At 43.3% G+C, this 24,460-nt stretch overlaps 1 protein-coding gene across 1 annotated transcript in view; it reads left to right on the top strand.

Annotated features, from left to right (window-relative positions):
• The window catches only part of LOC145399131 (uncharacterized), a 196,085-nt gene that overhangs the window by 70,776 nt on the left and 100,849 nt on the right, over window positions 1-24,460 (top strand). The gene's annotated exons all lie outside the window — the stretch shown is intronic.

Below are 24,460 nucleotides of genomic sequence, written 5' to 3'. Positions count from 1 at the left end.
TAAAATTTTCTCTTGTTTTTCCACACTCTCGTTCATTTTTTCCACTTCCCACAATTACTCTAACCCCTCCTCTTGTCTTCTTCCTCTCCCTCCACCCCACCACCACCACACCCCCTTCCGTCCGGCCCCAGACCTAGTACAGGATGCAGTATTGGACAAAATTGGTTGCATCCCTATTTTTACGCAGGCTTTTCGCAACTATGTTCTGGGAAGCACTTGTCCAGGGGCTCTGGGGAGCTGTAAGTCTTCCCCCCTAGGCTCTGGTGGGGGGAGGGGGGGGTGGAGCGGGAGGAGTGAGGAAAAGAAAAAAGGCTGGTGGAGGAGAAAATATGCGGAAGGTGGAAGAGGGAGAGGAAGGAGGTAATGTGGAAGAAATGCAGGTGGAGAGTGTGAGGCGATAAAGGAGAATGGGAGAAATGCAAGAGGAGTACGATGGAGTGGAGGGAGGAGCAGCAGGAGGAGATGGGAAAGGGGAAATAATGGAGAAGGAAGAGGGAGGGAAGAGGAGGAAGAAAGGAAGAAAGAGAGATGAAAATGGAGGAGAAGGTGAGTTGAAGGAATACTGGAGTTGGGAGAGGAAGAGGAGAGGAGAGAAGGGGAAGATGAAGAACGAAATGGATGAAGCAGACATGGAGACGGGAGAGGGAACAGAGAGAGGAAAGAGGGATGAAGAGGAAATGACATATAGAAGAGGAAGAGGGAAGAATGGGAAATGGCAAGTAGAAGAGGGAGGAGGATACTGGTTTACAGGAAAGGAGCAACTTTAGCCAGCAGTCCACTGGGTTCACATTCAGATGAGCCTGAGGTTGCAACTACTACTACCACTACTACTACTATTCCTACTACCATTGCCACTACTGCCACCACTACTACTACTACTTCTACCACTACTACTGCTATTGCTACTACTACTTTTTACGACTCGGGGTAAATGTGGTTTGAAGCTTAATAAATCATGTGAAGAAAGCTAAATCGTAATAAAACATACGCCATCAGACTGAATGGGTTAACGCAAAATGTGACGAGAGAAAGAGAGAGAGAGAGAGAGAGAGAGAGAGACAGAGAGAGAGAGAGAGAGAGAGAGACAGAGAATTTTCTTTTTCTCCAAACTTTGTTCTCTCTCTCTTTCTCTCTCTCTCTCTCTCTTCCTGGTAAGAGCTCTGGCGGGTCCCGGGAAGTGAGCAAAGGGTCAATTAATACTATTACCTTGCTTGTGTCCTGGCGCCGAGGAGGAGGAAAAAGAGAAGAAGGAGGAAGAAGAGGAGGAGGAGGAGGAGGAGGAGGAGGATTACATAGGAGAGCAAACAGCAACAGACCTTATGGTCCTTTCGAGGCTGCTTGTTACAAAGAAAACTATGACTACAAGATCTAACTCTACATGCTGAAGGATAAGGATAGTAAAGCAAGAAGGCTCCCCCCACCACCAAACCCTCCAGGAAAAAGTGAGAAAAACCACCATGCAGCATGGAAAAACTGACATGGAAATATCATAGGAAAAACTGGAAAGGAAATGTCACATTCTATAATACTTTGTCTATAAGCTACCCGACTGAGTAACCTGAAAGGGAAAGTAATCACATAAAATAATAGTTACGGCATGACATTATAAACCGGTACATTGAGTTTATGGGAAGTCTGTGGACATAATGTGGAAACTACACACTGCACAGTGTGGATGTTTAGGGGTGGTGCGACAGCCTTGCCTGGCGCTTTTGAGGTAGGCAGCAGTCAATCAGGCCCTAGCTCCGTTCACTCTACTGAGACAAGGAACTCTCCCGTGTGGGACAAGTACACAAGTTTCCTCCTGAAGCAGTGACCCCTGGTACATTAAAAAAATCCCGATAGTGGTCACTTGACTAACAGGGACCCTCAGTGATCCACAGCCCATCACAGGTCGAAAGTGAGAGTAGTGAGGAGGAGGAGGAGGAGGAGGAGGAGGAGGAAGCAAAGACGGAAGAAAAGACGGACAAGGAAATAGATAAAAGAGGTTGAAAGACTGGAGGGAGAGGCAAGAGGGCACTGACTAACCCAACAAACAAAATAAAATAGTTTACCGTCGTTAGCAACAGTCATCACATTTTCTATTGAGTTAAGAAGGAAATAACTCTCTCTCTCTCTCTCTCTCTCTCTCTCTCTCACCCACGATAATTGGCTCACTTTTGCCCACCTATTTCCCGGGTCATTGCCTCTAATCACCCACCTTTACCTCCTCGCTATAGTTTTCTGTCTCTACTTTGTTATCGTTATCAGGGAAGGAATATCGGGTGTTGTGTTATCGGGGATGGGGTAGCATTAGAAGGCTCCCATGACCACTTCGCTGCGATGATTTGGCTTATAATATTCTGGTGTTTGTATCCGTTAACCCATCTAGAGGGGGAACGATGATGATGATGATGATGATGATGATGACGATGATGATGATGATGATGATGATGATAATGATAAGTAGGAGGAGGAGGAGTTGGAGGGGCATTATTATTATTATTATTATTATTATTATTGTTATTATTATTATTATTATTATTATTATTATTATTATCATCAATGTACTTATGCCTCCTTTATTCTGATTTTATATTTAGTCTTCATTATCCTGAATAAAAAAAAGAAAATTTGGCTTAATGATCTTAATTTTTATGCCTCTGATCGATAGCCAAATATCCACCAAATCAACCCCTTCACCACAAGCACTTAGGTTAAATTGGCCCCCTAGCATCTTTTCCTTACCGGTTTATTTTTACACGTAGCTCACTGTTAATTAATTGTGTGTTGTTTTTGTCTTCAATGGCGCTGCTAAAATACATGGACAACATACAAGGTAGGAGCAAAGTGTAGTATGAAAAATAAATCGCTAAGGAAAAGTGGTTAAGGAGCTTCTTTAACCTTCGAGAATACATGCCTTGGTCTGCCTCTCGCCACCTCCAGACGATTTTACTCAGCTCTGAAATAGTCTCTCGATTTTACTTGTTTGGGAGGATTCTTTTTTTTTTTTTTGAACTGCCTCTCGTATTGAAGGGACTAATGAAGGCTTTACCTAATTCATCCGGGTCCTAAAATTTCTCCTGGGCTAATAAATGAATAAATAAATAAATAAATGCAAATCGTGTGAAAATACCAAGAATAAAAATAATGGTCCCAGGGGTGAATAGGGCCTTGAGAAAATCGCGATAAAGGCAGTTGTGTTTATTGCTGTATTTCCATAGTGGGTAACGAGGCGGAAGGATAAGTATCGCTACACACACACACACACACACACACACACACACACACACACACACACACATACACACACACGTTACGATACACCCTGCTATCGTGCATCCTCTTGCCATATCTTCACAGACACCAATTACTTCGATTACAAAAGACCTTTACATTTCTTATATATATATATATATATATATATATATATATATATATATATATATATATATATATATATATATATATATATAGTGTGTGTGGTAGGTGGGGGCGCTCACCATCCACTCACTCAATGTAGTGCTGCTCTTGGATGTCTGCCCTTTCCTCTCCTCCATCCTTCTTTCCTTCCATCTTCTTCTGTCTTTCTTTCCTTCAGTCTTTCCTCGTCTTTCTGCCTACGGGTGACTTTACACTCCCTCTTTTGTCTTTCATTCCTTCAGTCTTTCCTCTTCCTTCTGCCTATGGGTGACTCTACACTAAGTGACAAGCCAAATGGTTTCCTGTACACCAGGAAACCATTTACTATGCTGGGTGGTAACCATATAACCAAATTTTGGCGCCTGGTGGTTTAGTGGGTAATTATTATGCTCCAATCGGATACAGCCGGTGAAGGTTTATATCCAAGGGATGGTTGGGGTTTATTGCTCACGTAATGCCACTCAGGGATGAGTGAGGTTGGTCACTCTCATCTTAAATGTCAGGACCAACTGCCTAGCCCCGGGCTCCTACGCTCCTCATTGGGCAACGTAGGATTGGATGATGGATATATATATATATATATATATATATATATATATATATATTGCTACTAGGGGATTTTACTGAACACAGGAACACCCTGTAGTGGTGATGGAGTACTTGAAACCTTTATCTAACACCTCCAGTTCGAAAATTTTCTCCTTAATTGCATAAAATAATCCTGTGAGATTTGGAAGATTCCGGTGTTGCTGTTTGCTGATGATGCAGTATTGTTGAGTGAAGATGAATGGGAGTTGCAAGGTCTGGTGAATGAATTTGGGACAGTGTGTAAGAAGAGGAATCTGAAAGTTAATGTAAACAAGAGTAAAGTTATGGTGTTTGAGAGGAATGAAGTCACAGAATGAGGAGTGAAGTTGGATGGTAAGGATATGGAGAATGTGAGTGCATTCAAGTACTTGGGTAGTGAGATGAGTAAGGATGGAACTCTGGGGGATGAAGTGCTTGAAAGGGTACAGCAGGGAAGGAAGGTTGTTGGTTCACTGAAAGCAGTGATGAGAAATAGGGAGATGAGCGGGGGAGTTAAGAAGTCACTGCATGATAGTATTGTGATCCCTACCCTGACGTATGGAAGCGAGGCATGGACCTTGCAAGAAGGGAACAAGTCAAGAGTGAGAGCAGTGGAAATAAGTTACTTGAGAGGAGCATGTGGAGTGAAATGGAGGGACAGGTTGACGAATGAAGAAGTGAAGGAACGTTGTGGGGTGGATGTGGATGTGGTTGAGAATATTAGGAGAAATACACTGAGGTGGTTTGGACATGTGGAGAGAATGAAGAATGAAAGACTGACTAAGAGGGCACATGTAGGTGAGGCGGAGGGAGGGAGAGGGAGGGGAAGACTGAGGATGAGGTGGAGGGATGGAGTTGAGAGGTATATGAGGGAGGGGGAGTGAGATGGGGGGAGGGTAGTCAAATGGTGGGTGACAGAGTGATTTGGAGGCGTTTTGTCTGCGGCCACCTCGTTTTGTCTGCGGCCACCCTTTGCGGGATTAGGGCGTCGGGCTGTAGATTGATAGATAGGTATGTATAGAACATATAATAATCTGTATATATATATATATATATATATATATATATATATATATATATATATATATATATATATATATATATATATATGTGTGTGTGTGTGTGTGTGTGTGTGTGTGTAAAACACATCATCGTATTGAAGGAATTTACAGAAATTGGGGCCGCATTCTTGTGGGCAGAGGAAGCTGCCAAACACCTCTTCCATAACGATTTACCCTCCGTTTTACGAGTACTTAATATGACCCTATTTCAGTCTTTCCAGTACTCAAATATTCACGTAACCCCTTAACTAGGAAAGGTGTCCAAGCTTGAAATCCAGCGTCTCGGAATGAATTATCGACATCCACAAAACTTCGTATGAATATCGGACCCATACAAGGGAATATTTATTTATTATGAGCAAAAGATGGCCGAATATTGGACGAGAATATTCTTTCTATGCGATGTCCATATTTAATTCGGCTCCTTATTAAATATATATAAATCATGTTTCCAATATCGGCAAGCTATGGAAAGGATGTAAAGCCGTAGGACTGTCTTTTTTTCCTTATTGGTTACGTGAAACTGGCTGTAAAGGAAAGAAAAATCTGAGCCAAATTAGAGTGAAAAGGGCATAGTAACGATGAAGAGTCTCCTAAGGCCACGAAAATACAAATGGAGAGAGAGAGAGAGAGAGAGAGAGAGAGAGGAGGGGGGGGAATGAGGATAGTAATGGGTAGATTTGTCAGTAGTGTTGCTAATAAGGAGGGTACATTACGGTGTGATGAGAGCACATTGTAGTGTGTGTGTGTGTGTGTGTGTGTGTGTGTGTGTGTGTGTGTGTGTGTGTGTGTGTGTGTGTGTGTGTGTGTGTGTGTGTGTGTGTGTGTGTGTGTGTGTGTGTGTGTGTGAAAGAGAGAGAGAGAGAGAGGGGGGGGGCGAATGCTACTATAACAAGGGCAAATTTGGAAACTTTCTTTAATGAAGGTGTAGTGAAAAGGGAGGCGCTGTGGTGATTTTCAGAGTGAGTGGGCATGTGAGTGAATGCGCACGTGTAAGTGAGAATATGAGCGGATAAGTGTGTAAGTGTGAGTGGGTTATTGTGTAAGTAAGTGGGTGAGTGAGTGAGTGTGGGTTGGTGGGTGAGTGTAAATAAATATGAATACACGTGAGTGAGTGGATGAGAGAGTGAGTGAATGTGTAAGTGAATGCTAGAACGTGAAGCCGAGAGTGAGTGAGTGAGTGAGTGAGTGAGAGAGTAAGCGAGTACAAGCACCACCACAATACCCCTTAACATCAATAATTCTGTGATTACAGGTGTGGCGGGAACGAGGTAATTGGTGTGGTTGAGAGGGGGTTGTTGCGATAATGTGAAAGTGTGTGTGTGTGTGTGTGTGTGTGTGTGTGTGTGTGTGTGTGTGTGTGTGTGTGTGTGTGTGTGTGTGTGTGTGTGTGTGTGTGTGTGTGTGTGTGTGTGTGTGTGTGTGTGTGTGTGTGTGTGTGTGTGTGTGTGTGTGTGTGTGAGAGAGAGAGAGAGAGAGAGAGGGAGAGAGGTGGGCGTTGGGATAATGTGAGCGTGAAAATAAGTGAATGAAGAAGTGAGTGAGTGGGAGTAAGCAATCTGTAAGGTCTGAGAGAAAGAGAGAGAGAGAGAGAGAGAGAGAGTGTGTGTGTGTGTGTGTGTGTGTGTGTGTGTGTGTGTGTGTGTGTGTGTGTGTGTGTGTGTGTGTGTGTGTGTGTGTGTGTGTGTGTGTGTGTGTGTGTGTGAGAGAGAGAGAGAGAGAGGGAGAGAGGTGGGCGTTGGGATAATGTGAGCGTGAAAATAAGTGAATGAAGAAGTGAGTGAGTGGGAGTAAGCAATCTGTAAGGTCTGAGAGAAAGAGAGAGAGAGAGAGAGAGAGAGAGAGTGTGTGTGTGTGTGTGTGTGTGTGTGTGTGTGTGTGTGTGTGTGTGTGTGTGTGTGTGTGTGTAAGATGGCCGTCCCCTACAGTGCCATAACTTAGCGGAAAGAGGTGATTTTGTTGTCACTCCATGTGGGTCACGCTAATTTACTGCACATACATACATACATACAAAGTACATACATACATACATACATACATACAAATTCACATACCGTAGATCTACACACTTACATGAATGGCAACAGACTTGACCGAATTATCAAAACAAAGATGGTGGGTGAAGGAGTAGGTTTGGCAGACCCAGACTTTTGTCCGGTTAGTTCAAGAGGTCGAGAGAATTTTACCTTAATCTAGTTCCCCGCTGTGGGCTGCTCATGGGAATTATATGCGTAGTATGAGGGGGTCGTGCGGGAGATTAACGATTAGGAGTGGGGATGAAATGATTGCTGCTCCTGGTTTATAAAATGTAAAGAGTGGGATTAACTGCACGAGAGATGATTCCACTCCTGGATGGAACGGGGAAAGAATAAGTGTTTTGCCTGATATGTGTGTTACTTTAGGCTGTGGATGCATTTGGTGGAGCATAGATGTGTAGGATATAAATGAGTGTCTGTGTATCGACTGAATTTTGCTAGTGAGTTTATGTAGCAGCACCTTTTGTCGCCACTGGATGTAGTTTGTTATCTTGTTGAAGCGTGACTGATGATGCGTGTCTGTAAATACTTACAGCCTAATCTTTCTGGGTACTTAATTTTCCGTGGCCTTTAATTTAATATTACTATGAGTGTGTGGATCCCGAAAGGTATTTCAGTAATCTAAGTGTGGCCAAACAAATGTTATTGAAGCAAATATTTTGATGACACCTTGTCACTTCCGAAGGTCCAGTGGAATCAATCCCTTGCACGGTAAGCCTTTACACTCAAGCTTCCTAAGTGTGTGGCCTACATCTGGTCCGGAGAGAGAGAGGCAGTATACTTAACTGACGAAGCTGTGATGACGATGGTGCTGTGTACTGCATTTTGTACTGGAACTACACGGAGGAGTGTGGTCGGGTGAAGAGTATGTGAAAGTACTTGTCACGGTTGAATGTCATTTCCCATTTCCCTATCCAGTCCTTAAGAGCATCTGCGTTATTTTAGTCAGAGAAAATCGTCCCTCAGTAACTGAAAACCTTCTGTAAGTCCAGATATAGAAGCAACAGGTTAATATGCAAACCACGTTGCATCGGGCGCGGTGAAGAACCCAAATACCCCTCCCTCTCGACATGGCCTTCACAAATAGCTGCCAGAAAAAGAGGGCCCTACACCTACACGCGTCAGATTTAATAACTGGGCTTTAGGTACTCTGTAGTGAACGCCTACTAACATAACTTCATCCAGAATTTACTTGCACACGTCACATAACACCTTGCATTAGTTGTGACGCCCACACATTTACCCAATAACTGTACATTTACGTCTATAATTGTAATACTGTACGGTACTGAAAGCCAATTAATTTTCGCCTGCTCCCCCCCCTCTCTCTCTCTCTCTCTCTCTCTCTTTCTCGCTCTCTCGCTTGCTCGCTCTCCAGGCAATTCCCTTCATCCCTCCTACACCCTTTTATTCCTTCCCACACTCCCTTCTTCCCTCCCACACCCTCTCCTTCCCTTCAAAACCCTCTCCTTCCCTCCCACACTCTCTTCCCGCCAACATCCCCTCCTTCTCTTTCACATCCCTTCTATCCCTCCCACACCCCTTCCTTCATTCTCACACACCCTCCTTCCCTCCCACATATCTCCATTTCCTCCCTCCATGCACACACCATCCCTTCCATTCCCCCCAGGCATTGTTACTTAGGGAATAATTAGCCAGCCTCTCTAATGGGCGTAAACCGATACACCCACAACTACACCCACAACCCGGGCCCCAGAACACCTCAGGGATGGAGAGAGACTGGAGCGGGAGGGGAAACAGAGAGGGGAGGTGATCTGAGTGCAAGGGAGAGGAGGGGAAACACACACACACACACACACACACACACACACACACACACACACACACACACACACACACACACACACACACACACACACACACACACACACACACACACACACACACACACACACACACACACACACACACACACACACACACACACACACACACACACACACACACGGGGGGGGGTTCTCAAAGATGGAGAGAGCCATGGGGTTGAGAACTAAAGATGAATGAGACTGAAGAGACAAATCAGTAACACTACAATAGACGGAGCCAGATGTGTTGTTTATCTGAGAGAGAGAGAGAGAGAGAGAGAGAGAGAGAGAGAGAGAGAGAGAGCTAGTTTGCATATTCCATCAACCAAGACTCTCAGACGCAGCGTATAAGACACACCACCTAATGCGAATCTATGTATATGTATCCCTTCTCCCCAATACACCAGCAGCCACTATGTATACAACAGAGAGAGAGAGAGAGACTGCATTATGAAGGGGTTCTACTATACTCATTTTACCCTAACTTGGCCAAAATATGCGATCCCTCCATCTGGAATGTTGAAGTGTAAGAACAGATCAGCAACAGAAGATGATGCTTGTCACGAAGAATACGAAAAAGGATGCAGAGCCAAAGCATTGTCTCATTCTCCCCCTCAGCTAGTGGAAAAAAAAACTGCAAAAGAACGAAAATCTGGGCCAAGTTAGAGTAATAAGAGTATAGTGGTACATATGAGTTTGGCAAATAATACACAATGAGACAAGACACATTTTTCCCTATTTCAGTACCGGAAAATTATCTAATCAATAAACTCTCTCTCTCTCTCTCTCTCTCTCTTTTTCTTTTTTAATTGTGCGTGTCATATTTAAGTGCTATTAACATTGTTTATGCGTGAATTTATATGCAGTTGTAAAGAAACCCAACTCGAGTACGTGCTTATTTTTACTTTGCCAGTTTCCTACCGATAACTATGAAAGAGAGATACAGATAGATGGATAGATAGATACGTGCATACATACATACAGAGAGAGAGAGAGAGAGAGAGAGAGAGAGAGAGAGAGAGAGAGAGAGAGAGAGAGAGAGAGAGAGAGGAATGCGTGTATTAGGTAGGAAGGCAGGCAGGTAGATGGGAAGGTAGGTAGGTACATAGATTGGTGGGCTGTTGTACATGTAGGTAGGTAGGTAGGTAGGTAGGCAGGAAGGTAGTTAGGTAGGCAGGCAGGAAGGTAGGTAGGTACGTAGGTAGTTAAGTAGGAATGCAGGCAAAGGTTGTACTGTTGGTTATAGGTACCGATAGAGGGAAGAACTGTAAGTAATCGATAGGAGCAAATAGTATGACAGAGATGACAGGTAACAAATGGATGGTGTGAGGGTAGGATGGGGAAGGGAGAGAGAAGAGATCTGGGGGAGATAAAGAGGAGAAAGGAGAAAATGGTGAGCAAAGAGGAAAGAAAAAAAAACACAGACAACGAGATTTATAGCACGGGGAAGGAAGGAGAGGAGAGAAAGCGGGAAAAGATGTGAAAAAAGAGACAAGGCGAGAGAGAAAAAGGAGGAAATGCGAAAAACGGAGGAAGATGAGAAAGCAAAGGGGTACAGGAAGGAATGAGAGTGAGAGCAGGAAGCATGGGATGGAGGGGAAAAAAATCACAGGAAAATTATGACAGCGAGAGAGAGAGAGAGAGAGAGAGAGAGAGAGAGAGAGAGAGAGAGAGAGCATGATTAGCAAAGAAAATGGATGGAAAATGGCAGGAGAGAATGTGAGGGAAAGGAAGAGATGTGTCGAAGAAGGAAGGGTTAGAGGGAAGGAAATGAAGATGGATTGGCAGCAAGCGGAAGGGAGGGGAAGAACAGGGAGGAATGACAAGGGGCGAGATATAATAAGGGGGGAAGGATCAGGAGAGGCGAGGACACGAGCAGAGTATCTGGGGAAGGATGTAGGGGTATGAGATGGGAAGGAAGGGAGAAGAAGGAGAAAAGATTAAAGAAAATGCGGGAGAGTAAATCGGGAAGGATGAAAAGATAAGAAATATGGAAAGAGTTGAAGGCTGTACATGCCCAGTGATAAAGAATAATGCCAACGACAGACGAATTAATGAAGCTATGTTACTGAAGGGAACCAACACAACCAAACACAGCATGTTATTATGCATCATTTTAGGTTTGTTTAGTCAGCTGGCAGCATAATGATCTGGTATTACTTCAGCTTTGCCTACCACAACACATTTTGGAATTATATCATGAACTGGAACCTCTCTCACTCTCACTCTCTCTCTCTCTCTCTCTCTCTCTCTCTCTCTCTCTCTCTGTTCCTCCGTGTGTGTGTGTGTGTGTGTGTTAGCTTATGCATGCACATCGAAAATCTATTTAAAGATCTTATTTTAGGCGAGTCCTTCTTTATATCAACTATAACTAGCATACATATATGTACAGATAGATAGGTAGATAGAAAGATTTGTGTGTATATATATATATATATATATATATATATATATATATATATATATATATATATATATATATATATATATATACATATATATATATATATATATATATATATATATATATATATATATATATATATATATATATATATATATATATATTAAACTAAGGGAATACAGTCAGGATCAATACCTAGTCCTGTTGTCCCGTTAATTATGTACATGGACGCGTGTATTCCTGGCTCCTGTTCTCATGCAGGCAAGATTACCGAAACCACAGAGACCTTCCCCTGTTATACCCCTGTCAAGACGGTCCTTCAGCTTGCCAATTATTCTCTGGTAGCGCTCCTTCAATACAAACAGCCGTATTCATAAACCTTCCTAAGCCTGTGTTGCATAATATAAACCTTGTTATTTATTCTTTTATCCTCAGTCATACAGCCGACCCACACGTCACAACCACCTCAACCGGAAAGGGGAAAAGAAACATACGACACACCAAAAATATTTCTGCTCACAAATCACTGCCCTGAAGACTTGCCTAGGGTAGGAACTGGTTAGGATCCTTCGTACATACTCTCCCAGACCAAGTTACAGGAAGGACGTTCAGTGTCGGGGTCTGGGTATTGCTGCAGGTGGGGTGGGGGTGAGGGTGGGGAGTTTAAAGATTGTATTTTAGGGTATCAATGTTATTAATTTCCCCCCGGTTTTTGTGACTCGATCCGTCCAGGAGTAAAAAATTTCCCGTTAATTAATAGTCTCTCTCTCTCTCTCTCTCTCTCTCTCTCTCTCTCTCTCTCTCTCTCATTTGTTCCATTTTACATTTTCTCTTCGCGCGCATCATTCTCTCAGGCGGTGTTCGTGTGATTATTTTGCCTATTCTCATGCTTCGTTTTCTCTCTTTGTCTTTTCCCTATTTCGTTGTCTTTTGCTTCTTTAACTGAATATTTTCCTATACCGATAGTTTGCCATCTGAGTGTCTTCTCTCTGCACCTCCGTATTGCACCACCACTTGTCACCGATATACCTTGTACTGTTCATGCTTCCCTGCTCAGCCCACTCTTGTCTGTTCAGCCCACTCTTGTCTGCTCAGCCCACCCTTTCTTCCCAGCCCATCCTTATCTGCTCTGCCCGCCCTCTTCTGCTAAGCCCACCTTTTCCTGATAGTTCACCATTTCTGTTCAATCCCTCTTCCATCCTCATATATTCGCCCGTTGTTAGATATCTCATTTCCTTACGCTTGCCTCCTCTTCTCGTGTCCTTTCCCACTCACTTCCCTTCCCTCGTCACCTCTTTCTCATCTCCTTTCTTATCATCTTCTTTCAATGCATCTTTCATTCTCTTACACGTCCTTGTTGTCCTCTCCGCATCAATTCCCTCTTCTCCTGTCCTCTCTCTGTGTGTCGTGGGCTCTTCAACCAGGTCGTTAGTTTTGCCAATTAGATGCGAGTGGTTCCCCCCTGCAATGATGCCTGTAATGAGGGGAATAAATGCAGGCGTCCCGAAGCAAGCACCACCACGTAAAATACACTGTTCCACATTTATACTGCCCTACTGAGCTTCTAAACGGCGAGGACGTAGGTGGGAGAATGTGGCTGGAGTGGAGGTTGGGGGAGGAGAGGCACTGAAGGCATCACTCGGGATATAATCGTTCCAGACCTCTTGGTGTAAGATAATGAGGGCCATAATAACTTCTCCAGATAGAAAGATCTCTCCAAAGCTGAACAAAATAATCTTCGGGTAGCATGGATAAAGCAAACAAGACCAGTGTTCCTCTGTGTGCTGTTGAGGAGTTCCCATGTGCATAACTGCGGCCCTTCACTATCCTGGCTGATCTCACTATTGTATGACGCCGCATCACGTAAGGAGTAGTTCTAACATAGCACAAAGAGAGAGAGAGAGAGAGAGAGAGAGAGAGAGAGAGAGAGAGAGAAGGAGAGCGAGCTTGATAGTCAATGGATGGACCCTGTCAGGGAGGTAATGCGAAGATTTCTGTGATGAAAAAAAGTCCACAAAAATATGAGCAGATGGTTAGGCCTGGGCTCGTACATCAGCTTTCCTACACGTCCAAGGGAAAAAAAAAAAAAAAAAAGTGACGGCAGCGACAAACAGAAAGCGCTCAGAGTTCGCATACTTTCGCCAATGCCATTGCCACTGGAGAGGACTGGAGATATTGTGCAGAATGCATAGGATCCAGATCTGCCCCAAAATTTCCACGAAATTTTATTGAAATTCATCGACAACTCTTGGAGATATTGTGCAGGATACACAGGATCCGGATCCGCCCCGAAGTTTAATTAATTCTTTCTTGGCCATGGCCCACCATTCCACAAAATTTCATTGAAATTCATTGAGAACCTTTGGAGATATCCTGTGGACAAACAAACAGACAAACATATGTGAATATATAACCTCCAACTTCGTTGGTGGAGGTGATGATGATGATGATGATGATGATGATGATGATGATGATGATGATGATGATGATGATGATAATGATGATGTAGGGGTTAGAAAATTCTCCACTAACCCATCATAACGATGACGTCTTTATATTCTTGCTAACGCCAGACGATTTTCTTTACTTACGAGAGTGTTAAGAAGAGAAGAATTAAAACAAGAAATATGTCAAAAGCCAAATGTTAAAAGAAAAAAAGAACCAAGAGAGAGAGAGAAAAAAAGGAAGAATAAGCGGAAAGCGAAAGCAAAAGAAAAACCTATTAAAGAGACAGAGGAAAAAATATATGTTGGGAGTCCAGGAAGACGTCCCTTTAGAGAGGACAAATGGAGACAGTTCATCCCTCCCATTTCTTGCTCGATGTTTTTATGGTGCGGTATATATAGATCTTCCTCCATATTTTTTTTTCTCTTGTAGTTTATTGCGTGAAGTAAATTGTAACATACTCGACAGAGGCGTCCACTTCACTCCAACTTTAGGTGGGAATAAGGGTCTGGATGATAATGATGATGATGATGATGATGACGATGATGATGATATGGAGGAGGAGGGGCAGGATGGTGATGACGATGATAATGATGGCGACATTGACAACACTGAGCAAATTTATGCCGACGTAGAGTTCTCAAGAAATCGGGCCTTTACGATTCATGAAAGTGAACCCGAACATTATAAAAAGTCCCATTAAAAGTGGCTTTGGATTAGTAACACCTTTACATCAACGATTTATTCTGCAAATTACACCTCACTATCCTCTTGTATGCCATAGATGCAAACTATGTCGATAGTAAAGTGATAGAAATAGCATACAAGGGAATGTTAAGGTGTAACATGAAAAATAAATCACTAAGGAAGAAATCATGCCACCTAGAACACGGCCCTAAATCCCAATGGAATTAGTACATCCAATGAAGTACGTCACGCCACTGTCAACCTCGGCATATTTTTCCGGGTGTTTCAATGCGATTCTTCTCAGCTCTGCACACATCCCGACTGATGACAAATTATTCTGAATTACAGTAGTGACATTACAAAAAATATCAAACCGTTACTGATATAGACTCAGCAGTACAGTCTTTAATAACTGGTCGTCCTGTGTTCCAAACTGTCAGGCACACCCAGCGTCATGATAATTTTTTTCCCGACCAATTCACTTCAGTTGCTCAGCGGGAGATAGAATTTGCAACGGTCTCTCCGAACTGGTACTGTATATACCCTAGACTTTTATTACATTCGTATACTGTTATATAGATATGCTTCCAGGAAGAGACATACTGTTTATAAAACCTTCCGTCCTTTACAAGATTATGAGTTATGATGCTCTTGTGCCACTACCCAACGTACTTCTCCTGTTCTTCCTGGACCCCACTCCATCATCGTACCTTCACCTCCACTTCAGCCATCCCTTACCCAAAACATTCACCTCAATCCATCTCCGTCCTTTGACCTCGTTTCTTCCCTCAGCATATATCTGCACTACCCCACACCGAGCCACATCACGACCCACCCAACCACAACATCTGACCACCCAATCGAATCGCACCTTAACCCTCACTCCCCACCCCACTACCTCTACCCACCCCACCTCACTCCCAACCCATTACCTCTAATTCCCCTCCCCGCTAACTCCAACCACCCACCTCACTCCCCACTACCTCTAACAGCGGCACTAATTTCTAACACATCCACTCCATCTTGCCAGCGTTCCCACTACCTCTAACCACCCCACCTTACTTCCCAACTCCCCACTACCCCAGTTTCATTAGCCTCTCCTTCCAGGCACCTCGTATAGCCAGTGAGAGAGAGAGAGAGAGAGAGAGAGAGAGAGAAAGACAGAGAGAGAAAGGAGAATGGTCCAGGAAAGCGACAGGTAGTGCCAACACCACTAGGAATTCATCGTTATTAAGCTGACACCTGACCCCCCTCTCTCTCTCTCTCTCTCTCTCTCGTTTTACCAGGTCGTAAGGCAGTGTTTTGTGGTGCAGGTGAGAGGGGAGAGTATGAGAAGTGGTGCTTGTTCCTTATATCTTCCTCCCCTTCCTCCTTCTCTCACTTCTTACCTCTTCCTCCCTTTCCCCTTTCTTTTCTTATTTTTTCCCTCTTCTATTTTCCCCTTCCTTTTACTTTGTCTTCCTCTCCCTCCTTCTCTTCCTCATTCCTCTTCCCTTTCCTCCTTCTCTTCTTTTCTTTTTTCCTTCATTTTCCCCACCCTTTTTCTTTGTTTTCCTCTCCTTCTTACTCCTCCTCCTCATCTTCCTCATCCCTCTTGCTTCTCACTTACCCATCCTCAACTTGTTTCTTTTCCGGCTCTCTTCCGTTTCCTCTTACTTCCTCTTCCATTTACTCTTCCTCTTATATCCTCCTCCTCTTCCGCTCGTACTCCCTCTTCCCTTCCTTCTGCTTTCCTTTCCTCTTTTTTTTTTTCATTTTTTTTTCTTGCCTACCATCAAACGATTTTACTCCGCTCACAGGATTCCTTCAACCTCTGTCTCTTCGCCGCACTGTTGCATCTTTATTTATTTTCTGTCGCTACTTCTATGGTCACTGCTCCTCTGAACTGTCTGCTTGCATCCCTCCACCAGTACGACGGGCGCGTAACACCCGTCTAGCAACAAACTCTCATCCTTCTTCTGTCCAACTCTCTAATGCCAGAGTGAACCGTTACTCCCAATCTTTCATGTATGCAACGGGTCAGCTCTGGAACTGTCTCCCTCTGTCTGTATTTCCTATTTCCTATGATCTGTCTTTCAAACCAAGTGTGTCCAGGAAGCTCGAGATGAAGTGAACGGATCTTGAATTTGGCTCTCTGATTTTTTTTTTTTTTCCTTGGAGGGAACAATAGTTGAAGGCTCCTGGCCTTTGGTTCCTTCTTTCTTACATTAAAAAAGAAAATAAACAAATAAATCGGGAAATGAAGGGGTTAACCTGGGGATAGTGAGACTGGTTACAACTGTTTGTTTGTTTGTCCATTGAAGGTAATATTTTTGGAGGCCTAGATAATTGTCTGTCGCTGTTGGAAGTAAATTTTTTTGAGGACTGGTTATGTCTGTTTGTCTGTCTTTAGGAAAAAAAAATATTTCTGAGGCCTGGTTGCGTGTCTGTCTGTTGAAGGCAATATTTTTCGAGGACTGGTTATGTCTGTTTGTCTGTTGGAGGTATTATTTTGGAAGGCCTGGTCATTCTGTTTGTCTGTTGGTGAAAATCTTACGAGTGTCCAAGGCCCTTTGGTTACGCGTGTGTCTATTGAACCCGGTAATACCCTGGAACTACATCCGTTTCTCTTTCAGTCTGTCTGTCTGTTAGAGTAATGTTTTTGTCTGTTAGGATTAATGTTTTTTTCCCTTCGCAGGTCATGTCTCTGTGTCTGTCTGTTTAAGAGTTACAGCAGTTTGTGTGTCTATCTGTGTGTCTGTGGGTTGGAGGTAATATTTTTCTGATATTCACAGAGGTAATCGGATTGGTCCTCATACGGTACCTTAAGCCTACATTCTTGTTCTCAGGCCTAGCTGGCATAACGAGCTTAGTTGGTATTTGGGTATATAAGATGCTGTTTTGTGTGTGTTTGTGTGTGTGTGTGTTCCATTCATCCAGCCCCCCTCCTCCCCCCCCTCTCTCTCTCTCTCTCTAATCTCTTTCCGTACCTTTCTTCCCTCACCTCTCTTTACTAATTCCTTCTTTTCCTTCCCCTTCCTCTAGATTACCTCCTCCTCTACCCTCTTCCACCAAATCTCCATTCCCTTTCTTTCCTCCCTCATCCTCTTCCCTCTACCATCCATTCCCCCCATCCCCTTACTTTCCCTTCCTATCCTATCCCCCCCCTCCATCCTACCAGACATCTCCCCAATCCACCCCTACTCCAACCCCTATTCCATTACATCCCCATCTTCATTCCTCTCTTCTCTCCCATTTCTCCATTCATACCCGCCTCCCTCCATATCCAGTACTATTCCACTCCCTCCCTTCCTTCCTCATCCCTCCTTCAGCTTCTCATCCTTTACTTCCTACTCAACCTGCGGTACAGTTCGGGACTGTTGTGGGTTGTACAGAAAGAGAATGTTGGAAATGAGCGCGTAGTCGACAAGCATTCACCCAAACTTTCTTCTTCTCCTCCTCTTCCTCCTCCTCCTCTCCATTCCTCCTCCTCCTCCCTCTCTCCAGTCCTTCTCTCCCTCCAGTCTTTCCCTCTTCTTCCGCCCCACCCACAGCCTCCTGCAGCGCCCCTCACCGCGCCCTTCAGAATACCACAGGCAATGTCAATCCCAGCGCTGGTCCTAATCCGCTCACAGAATACCCTCTTAGCCATCGTATTTTCCTGGATTTATTGCTGTATTTCCACTTGGCGCTTATTTCCTCCAGGCCAGGTGCCATTTTCGTTCTTTCCTTCTCTCTCTCTCTCTCTCTAACCAACCTACAATCAGGCACAATACAACTCCTGAGACATAGTTTGTTGATGGTGGAAGTTATACTCAAAAAATGAAATACTGTTTTGTTGTAAAGATTTGTTTAACTCACCTATGGTCGAGTCTTCATCACTCGCACACACACACACACACACACACACACACACACACAGAGTGTGTGTGTGTGTGTGTGTGTGTGTGTGTGTGTGTGTGTGTATATGTGTGTGTGAGGGAAAGTCTGAAAGAAGAAATAATTGAATAGCAAGAAAGGGGACGGGGAGGAGGAAAGCTGACGTAGAAAGGATGACAAAAGCAAAGAAAATTTGGTGGTACAGGAAAAGAATTATATGACAGAAGAAGGAGTGACGAGGGACGAAAGGAAGAGAGAATTGTATGGAAGGGAGAAAGAGGAGAGAGAGAGAAAATTAAGAAACAGGTGGAGGAGGGGGTAAGAAAAAGGTAAGAAACAGATGGAGGACAAGGTAAGAACAGGTAAGAAACAGCTGGAGGAGGAGGTAAGAAACAGGTGGAAGGGGAGATAAGAATAAGGTAAGAAACAGGTGGAGGAGGAGGTAAGAAAAGGGTAAGAAACACGTGGAGGACGAGGTAAGAAAAAAGTAACAAACAGGTGGAGGAGGAGGTAAGAAAAAGGTAAGAAACTGGTGGAGGAGGAGGTAAGAAAAGGTAAGAAACAGGTGGAGGAGGAGTTAAGAAAAAGGAATGGGACAGATTTGGAGGAGGATGGCTTGTGAGAGAAGAGTGATGAGAAAAACAAAACAATAATGTGAAATAAGAAGTAGACAGATGGACAGCGTGCAGGGCTACAGGACTGATGCAAGAAAGAAGAGAAAGAAGAGGAGTGGAGGAAAGAAGAGACGGAGTAGATGGTGAGAGAGAAAGGGAGGGGAGGGAGAGAAAACTAAGGATGCAGTAGGAAAGTGGGTAGACTAGGAGAGGATGGAACAGTGAACAAGAGAGTACAAAAAAAAAAAGAAGAAGAAGCGTAAACACATTGAAAAAAAAAAGAAAATTGGTTATAGATCTCTCTCTCTCAAACACACACACACACACACACACACACACACACACACACACACACCTGCCATTGACGTCAGTGATTGGTGATTATCAGATTAAGGCCATTGAGGCTTTGGGAAAAAAAACACAGACATCAAAACAAGAAGTGTCTTTGTGAATCCGTTGTGCTTGTGGTTGTAGTAGTGGTTATGGTCATAGTGGCTGCTTGAGAGGGTAATAGTAGTGGTTGTGGTAGTAGTAACGGTGGTGTGGTGGTGGTGGTGGTGGTAGTGTTGGTGGTGGTGGTGGTGGTAATAGATGTAATGGTGAACTGGCAATAGCTGTGGAGGAGGAGGAGGAGGAGGAGGGGGTGGTGGTGGTGGTGATGGTGTGGTGTACTGATAGGAGTTGTGGTGATGGTGGTAGTTGAACTGAGAAGGTAATGTTGGTGATTACAGCTGGAAAATGCTACTTTTATTAGGCTACTGGAAATGGTAAATGATAATGATGATGATGATGATGATAATAATAACACTAATAATAATAATAATTATAATAATAATAATAATAATAATACACACACACACACACACACACGTCAACCGAAGTTATTACTTTGGTGATGGTGGTAATTACACTCATTAGCTACTCCTTCATGTTGACAGGCTGATGAACGAGGCCAGCTCAGGGATAAGAACGACTGTTATCACGGCTTGAATTATGCATAGGGGAAGAATACTGTGTGTGTGTGTGTGTGTGTGTGTGTGTGTGTGTGTGTGTGTGTGTGTGTGTGTGTGTGTGTGTGTGTGTGTGTGTGTGTGTGTGTGTGTGTGTGTGTGTGTGTGTGTGTGTGTGTGTGTGTGTGTGTGTGTGTGTGTGAGAGAGAGAGAGAGAAAAAAAAAAACATTACCAAGAACAGATAGAGTGAGCATCTATAAATACTATCTGTAAATTGAAAGGGTCACTGCGTCAAACAACCACGCTCTGAAAAATAGTGTTGCTGAAGCTGAACTATTATCTTATACTAGAACCTATAACAAGAGGGAGATTTAGTGTCATATAATGTGTCTGTAATTTGCGTGTGACCCTGGGCTTCAAGTGGCAGTTAGGAGGGACTTAGAGATCGTGAACTAGAGACTGTAATAACTATGTGAATTGGAGCAGCAAAAGACTCCCAACATATCTGTCGTGCAGAAAATAATACGACATGAATAGATCCAATGGAGTCCTTAGGTGCGGAAGAAGAAGCTGTTGTGACCGTCTATTCAGAGAGGAAATACAAGCATGACGGAAGTCGAGCGTTCCTTTCAATGGCTCAGATTTCCACGTAAAAATAATGGCTTAAATTCCTGCTGTTTACCCGGAACTGGTTTTCATGCTAATGATCTATGGACCTTGTGGATGAGTCTCTGTAATTAGCTAATGTTTTGATACGCTGTGGTTCAGGGTCACTCTGAGGTGGCCTTACCCTCGTTATATCATTTACTCATTTAATTCATCCTTACAATTACCTTCGGAAAGCCGCCTCATTTCTCATCCTCACATCTTATACTAATTTGATGCCATTCACCACATCTATTACTTATTCATCCGTATATTTATCTTTGAAGGGCCACCTTATTCCATCTCCTTACATCTTATTTGCCCTTCACTTTCCTTTTGCCTCTTGATTATTCGCTTCATCGTCATTATTATCTCTGACGCCTACATTGTGCATCTCCATATATGTCTCATGATCATTACCTTGGAACACTGAGCCTCTTATCCAGTGTGTTATCATTATCTTTGACAGAATGACTCATTTGCTTTCGTTATGACTGTTGCTATTTGTCTCATCATCGTTATTAGCTGTGTGGGAGTCAATTATGCTCCCCAATCCAGTCTCTTTTTTTTAAGTTACTTGTTTTAGCTACATGAGTTTTAATATGCTTCAGGGAGACTTTTCGATCAGGAGGAGATGGATAAAGCACTAAAAGATGAATAACAATTAAAAAAAAACACACACAACTACGATCCATATTACAGTAAGTTGAATGAAATCGTCTGAGGATAGCAAAACGTGAAAATAAGTTCTCGTTTTGAGGAAGCTGTCTTTTTATACACAGCATGGGCAGTGATAACATTAATATGGCCATTCTCACAGATTAAGTTGAAGAAGATCTGGTAACACCGCCTGACGCCTTATCCTGAAAGCTGTGACCCAGACGAATATACCGCAAGCCCTTATCCCCCTGCTCGTGACAACCTTCCTCCATTTCCTTCCCTCCTATGCTTCACACCTTATCCCTGTACACTGGTCTTAAAATGTCGTATCTTCTTCACTACCTGATGTACACACTTAAGACAAGCTCTCTCCATCACATCCACACGGCCAAACCACCTGAGAATATTCCTTTTAACGTGGGAATGAAGATAACAGAAAAGGGATGACTAACACATTCCAATCTATAGTCATTGCATCTGAGACGCAAAGAGGGACTTGAAATAATCTTAACACCACACTGGTGCTGCTAACAGAAATAAAAATTAAAAAAAAAATAAGACCAAGATACTCTCAGAGATGCGCCTGGTTCAAGTGTTTTTCGTAATGACGCGGTATATTTGCGTTTATCATTTAACGTTCCTGGATGTGTACGCAGGTGACAAAGAAGGTTTTACGTCAATGTGTTTAGCTTTTATTACGTGTTATCTGGATGCTGGGCCGGCAATAGACAGAGGTACTCCAGACTCAAGTGGCTGACGCAAGAGAAACTGGCAACTATCGCGTCACATGTAAACCCCATCAGCACCGTCACGCCATACATTCATGCTACAGTCACGTGATTTTATTTGGCCAGGGAAGGACGTTTTCGAGTTGAAGAGGTTGCAGAACACTATTTCTAGCCACTTTCACTACTAAACGTCTATCCTAAGCTGAATAAAATCCCCTTTGGTTAGGAACAATGTGCTAAAAATAACGTCAGTACAGCGCAAAAGAAAACTCCTTCAATACCATGAAATCCTCTTACCTGCAAAAGCAGCGCGTACTTAATTTTACTTTCTCTCTACAAGTACCCACGACATGAGGGTCAGAGCAGACGGACTTTTCCTCTGAAGCGTCCTTTAACTTCACCAGGAACAAAGAACCGGTACTTCCTTGTTATTGATCATTATATGGAGAAAGTGTCGGACTTGACTATCGCCACGACCACCATACTCACCAACCTTCAGCGCCCATTTCACACGGTGTATTGCCCCCGCCTTGCCTCGATCACCCACAACCAACCACGACCATCTCTCCCATGCCTCTCCCCCCTCTTCCCCTAGCATCGAAAATCTGTCCCCACCGCTAAAGCCGTCCATCATACAACGCCTAACTTCACAGGGTAGGTTCGTCCCACCCTGCCCCAGTGAGAAAGAAAATTGAACTGAACTTAGAGAAGAGGTACAAAGGGGAAAAAATGAAAATAAACTGAAGAAAAAATAAAAGGAGGAGGAGAGAAAACAAGAAAACTGAGTCAAACAGAGCCAGAGAAATAAGGGAAAGTGAAAGAAAATTGAGATGAAGGGAGATTATATATATATATATATATATATATATATATATATATATATATATATATATATATATATATATATATATATATATATACCACAGGATGTGATGTGAATGTATTCATATATATTCAGCTGATAGAAGCAGAGATAAATGGAAGGAGAGAGAGAGAGAGAGAGAGAGAGAGAGATGCGGTGAGTCACTGCAGGGTGGATGTGTGCACAGTCTCTACACTGTCGGTGCGTGATACAGAGAGGGAGCAGGGATGAGGAGGAAGAGAGATGGAGCGAGAAAGACAGACACAACTGGCTGGGAAGGGCGAGAGAGCAGGTGAGAGAGAGAGAGAGAGAGAGAGAGAGAGAGAGAGAGAGAGAGAGAGAGAGAGAGAGAGATTGTTATAATTTCTATTCTGTAGTGATAACACATACCAGATTTTTGGAAGCCTTTGTCGTTTAGATTATCATGCCATATTAATTTTGGTGTTTGTGTATTTGTTATGAGGATTTTGTGTTTGTGCATGTATGACCCCCCTGCTCTGCCTAGTGAATGTGTCTGTGATGATAAAACTGTGTCAGCACTCATTCTTAAGCGCGTGTCATATTGATTTATGTGTGTGTGTGTGTGTGTGTGTGTGTGTGTGTGTGTGTGTGTGTGTGTGTGTGTGTGTGTGTGTGTGTGTGTGTGTGTGTGTGTGTGTGTGTGTGTGTGTGTGTGTGTGAAATCGTCTACCAGCCCATGTATACTATGTGAGTTATGTGCGTGTTGTGTGTACATGGTTTGCGTGGCAGTGTGTAAGGGTCCCTCGTTGACCTCCACTTGTCTGGCTTCTATTCAGTGTGTTTTTCTCTCCATCAGCATCCTAACAACCACACCATTTTTCCCCTCTTGGGCCACCCTTCCTTTTAGCTCCCCTCCTGAATTCACGGTTTTAAGGCAGTAGTAAACAAGAGGCAAAAATAATGACAATAAAAGTGTGCAGAGGGGACGAAGGACACGCGCTCTCATTCACCTACATTGTGTGCACTCCCCTCGCTCCCTCCTGGCTTGTGTGTGTGTGTGTGTGTGTGTGTGTGTGTGTGTGTGTGTGTGTAATAGGTAATAGACAGTCATGTGGTCTTTTCTCCATATATATATAGCTGAAACATAAAAGGGGTTCATTTGTGAAGCTGTGAACTTTGCGTCTGACTGATTCTATAATGGTGTGGGAGGACAGTCCTGGAGTTTTATCTTTCGCATATTAATATCACTGATTATCAACATTTACTCAACGTAGCCATATTACAACACACACAGTAGTTCTGCTAGTGTTATGACACCAATCGTAAAGAGGATACCTGTCCTTATCTCACTATGGGCAGGTGCACAATACTTGTCGTGTGTGGGGATGACGACATACCATGCCACACACAGATGGGCCGCTGCGCCCTGAAAATGGCCTCCTTGGCCCTGCTCAGAGTGTGTTGAGTATAACTATTATAGTTAGTACGGAACTTTTATGCTTCCCACATACTTCATGATTACAGCTGATGATATTTTCTCGGGACATTTCTCGCTTACGCCGGACTGTCGATGCTATTCCTCCCAACCATGATTTATCAAACATACGTAATGTACACACATACCTACAGTATACACACACATGTATATACATAAATACATACATACATACCAAAATACATAAATACAATACGATGAGCAAGTGTTGCCACTGTGAAACACATTTTACCTGATGAGTAATGTGAAGAAAACTTG

Source organism: Coenobita brevimanus, chromosome 47 (genome assembly GCF_032717465.1).
Source record: "Coenobita brevimanus isolate Jiangsu-jjx chromosome 47, ASM3271746v2, whole genome shotgun sequence".
In the NCBI taxonomy this organism is placed as follows: Eukaryota; Metazoa; Arthropoda; class Malacostraca; order Decapoda; family Coenobitidae; genus Coenobita; species Coenobita brevimanus.
This window is presented reverse-complemented; position numbering and strand designations above follow the sequence as displayed.